Genomic DNA, 4504 nt, shown 5'->3' on the forward strand with positions numbered 1-4504 from the left:
TCACTCTTAGTATGAAAATGTATATATATCTTTTTTTAAAAGCTAATCTTCAAGATATTTGAAAAGAATTAGGTTTTGTGATTTGAGAAAGAATGTGTTTTGGGAAGAAAATGAAGATGAAAGGGGGTTGGGTAGGGGTGGGATTGGGTAGAATAGGTTGACATTTTCATTTTTTTCTTTTCCTTTTTAAAAAAATTAGATATAAAAAGTGTTTGAAATAATTTTAAACAAAATTATTTTTTTTATAATTTTTGGGGCCCAGTGCCATATGTTATTTTTTAATTAACCGTTTTGCCACGTCACCGCAAGTGTATCACACACTCTTCATATATTTTGCTGATTATCAAAAAATGCCTAATAGAAATAATTTTTGAATTGGTAAAAGTGTTCAATAGGTACTAGTCTTAGTTGAGCTGTCTAAGTGAATTATGCGGACAACTTTAAGGGGCCGCTGATGGCTTAAGCCTTTAATTAAATATCATGTATTAACATTAAATCATGCATTAGAAAATTTAATCAACAATAAAAATCACAATTGGATGAAACCCATGTAGAATTAGGAAGAACCCTAATTTGTTCAATTGAATTTGAGATTGTGGAATTCAAAACCTTGGGGAACGCATGGAGAAATGGACTCCATGGGTGAATACCCACATACCTTGCTACTAAAAGCCTAAGATGAATAGTGAATTGATGCACTTGAATGAACTATGGCTTCTTCTTCTTCCTTAGGTTGGGAGCGAATTTGGGAGAATGAATTTGGTTGGGTATTGTGAAATTAGGAGAATGAGTTTAAATTGGGTAGTTTTAGGACTTAAAAGCTTTATATAGGGCTTACGATAGAAGTAAAAATGACATATTTAAGGATTAAAACAATTAGGAAAAGACCCAAAAGCCCCTAAAAATTAATTGTCGAAACTTCCTACGATCCATAGGGATTTCTACGGATCGTCCTGTTCAACTGTAGAAAAGTTCAAAAGCCTTCACTTTTGACCAATTTTGATGAGACCCGTCTACGGCCCATAGGACTTCCTATGGTTTGTAGACCCTAACTGTAGAACTCAACTTTGATCTCAAAATTTTACTAAGTGTGGGACCTACTTATGAGACTCATCTGTGACTCGTAGATCATTTGACGGGCCATCTTAGTGAACTGTAGAAAGAGGTACTGGGACTAGATTTTCAAAATCATTTAACCCTTTTTTCTACGGATGCCTTCTACGACCCAGTTAATGGACCCATAAAACACAACAATATCCAAAAAATGTTCCCTGTTCCTGACGAGTCCCATATGCTCCAATATGACTCAATCTAGTTGGATGACTGTTTGACCTTCATGGAGGAGACATTTGCTATTTTGGCTAGAGATATTAGGTGGTTGCATTTAAGGGATATTCTTGTGGCTAAAGTGCAGTGTAGGCATCATTTAGTTTACGAGTTCACTTGGGACCGAGCGTGACTTGCGAACTAAGCATCCCTACCTGTTCGAGACTTCAAATACTTTTTGGCTTGTTACTTTCGAGGACGATAGTCCTTTTAGAAGTGGATGTTGTATTGATCCTCTAGGTCATTTTATCTGCTTACTGATAACCACTTGGGACTGATAATTTGGTCACCTAACCATTCATTTGGTGTTTATACGAATTTTATATTTTGTAGCTTTTGAAACTTGAACGGTTGATTTAAGCTAAATCATCAGGTAAACGGTCTCAAAATACAATTTTGATAGTTCTATTAGCTCAGGAACATCTAGTTTAGCATAGAAGGACATTTGGTTTGGGTTCTGAGGCTTTCAAACTCATTTTGAGCAACTGTGTGGCTTTTGGCATAAATAGATCCTTGGGTATGGGACCCACTTTTTGTCGAGACAACGTCCGTTGGCAGTATCGACCTCTCCATTGAGTCTGGGTACAAAATTTAACAAGGTAGCATAATTTGTTTCTGTGCACAAGATTCTGAACGAATCTCGAGCCCTCATCGGGGCGAAACTCATTGTTTGAGCTAGTGCAGCCCTTAGTGTTGCACCTCAATTTGTTCTTCACATCTGAATATCTTGAGCTGCATTTCACGAATTCAATGAAATTGGTTGTTGCAGTTGCAGGCTTGGCATGTAGTTCGTGTAGGCCTTTCTTCTTGGTCTTCACTATGCTATTGTTGATCCACTCGATAATAATGACGGACCACTGGTCTCCAATCATTACTTGATCATCGAGATTGCAACCTCTGTGTCTCGTTATCATGATGATTAATGTGGTGGCCTTTATTCTGTTTATGCCTTTTTCAACATCTCATTTCTCATAATTCCTCCTTGTGAATAACTTTCAGAGCTCGATTAAGAGTGTAAATTGTTGATTATTGTTAGGAAGTGTTTTGGGACATGGTAGGCTCATGTTTGGCACGTTAAACATGTAAGTTTCACTCGAATCCTCTCTGTTTAGATTTTATTTATTGAATCCTCAAAAGTTTGGATGCATGATTTGTTTTGGGGCATTTTGATGCTCGAATTGTGCCCATTTTCAGGGCACAAGTTCCTTGAGTTAATAGGGATCCTTTGATAGAACTAATTTAGGGATTGTTTGCGTGGATCGCATAACAATTTTTTTGCCTCATTTTAGTTTCATCTTTAATTTCTTCAAATTAGGTGTCTAAATGACCATATTAATAATGGGATCATTAATATGATAGTGTGCCATCATTTAGAGGCGGCTCAGAAGGAAAAGACTTTGATTTAGAGGTTAATGAAGCACACATGATCGACTGTAAGGTGGGATACGACTTACTATCCTTAGAATTTGTTTGTGATTGTGCTAGAATGCTAATTAGCTAATTGCAGGGATGGTTTCGAGCATGTGTTGGGGATTCTATCGTAATTGTATTGCCTTAGCCTTATTATTGTTATTTTCGAGTAATTGTTGAGATTTCTGTATTTTGTTAATTTTTTTAATCCCAGTGAGTCTAGCTTAGGCTAGAATTGCCTTAGTGTTGTTGTTGAGAAGTGTTGTCCTAGGTTTGGGCTAGCGTTACTTTAGAAGTTAATTTTTGGAGCCCTGATTTCACGTATCAGGACACTTCATCCAATACTAAGTGCCAACGATCGTAAAGTAGTAATATAACCCAACTAAGTGAGTTGGGGTAGAGTCCTAAGTGAGTGGTTTGTAATTGAGAATCAATAGGCAAGTAAGAATATAGCCAATCATAGCTAAAATCATTTACGAATAAAAGCATGGTTCAAATTAGGGGTGCCACAAGTCTCAAATATCGGGGGGGGGGGGTTGTTTGTATTATCGAATACAACGACAAATAACACGAAAAATAGCAAGTATGGAGACGAGTTCTTGGGATGTGATTGGATTATGGGCTAAGGTAGACAATCACGTAATTACAATTAATAGTGAATAGTTGTAAATCAGTGAATAAGCTAGACTTTAGTAGGGATAAACTTTCTCTCAAACAATCTACCCCGAATCAAATTAGTTTCTCTCGAACACCAATAAGCAGCAATTAAGCACAACCTTTGCTTTAGTCCATTCACTCTCTCAAGATGAATGTGTGGAAAAAGTTTTAGGGTTCACTCTTTCGAGCTGAATCCATGACAATCCAATACCCACAGACTATCGATTCAGAAAATTTTGGTTTTAAAACCTCTCTTGAGACCCATTAAGTTCAACCACAATTACTGAACGAAATCACTTTTAAGCAACATTTACACTATCAATTAACAATACCCAGCAGCTAAATCAACCCATAATCACATAATCACACCCCAAGAATTGGGGTTTTAGCTAGACATCATAAAAAGGTAAAAATCATTACCAAGTTGTGTTTCCATCAACTGGATAAGATTGATATAGTCTTTAAAAAGGTCTAAGATGAAGAATCTTGAACACCCACTTCCAATTTCTCAGAAATGGAAATCTTCAAAGCTAAGGAAAATATTGTCTTCAAAAACTCAGTTCTAAGCTCTTAACTTGAAAACTGAACAAAAATGAAAGCTATTCAATGCTAGATACTACTTTGAATTTAAAAATGTATTTATAGTCTCCCAAAAATGTGCTACGAAGGACCATTCAGCGCAATAAGTTGGGATCACCGATCTACTCGGCGATCCGCCCTTTGGTCAATTCCATCGCCTTTTTGCTTTGGCCTTCAGCATCTTCAAGTTCTGAAACTTTGGGCGATATGGCACTGCATCGCGGAATCGTTCGGCAACTCGCCGACTGCTCCTTTCTATTGCCGACTTGATTTTCTCCTTCAGGGCTTGGCACACTGGAACATTAGGCGAGACCATGGCCGTTCAACGAATCGACCAATGGATTAGGCGATCTTCAGGCCTTTTTTTCTTCGTCCTTTCAGCTGCCTTGTTCCTTTTTGCTCATTAGTGTCCATGCTTTGTTCCTGAATCCAAATACCTGAAATTCAAGGAATTACATTAGTTATTGGCACAAAATATGCATTTGAGGACACTAAATCTATTAAAATAAAGCCCTAAATGAGTCCAAATCAT

Source organism: Solanum tuberosum, unplaced genomic scaffold (genome assembly GCF_000226075.1).
Source record: "Solanum tuberosum cultivar DM 1-3 516 R44 unplaced genomic scaffold, SolTub_3.0 scf00042, whole genome shotgun sequence".
NCBI classification, from domain to species: Eukaryota; Viridiplantae; Streptophyta; class Magnoliopsida; order Solanales; family Solanaceae; genus Solanum; species Solanum tuberosum.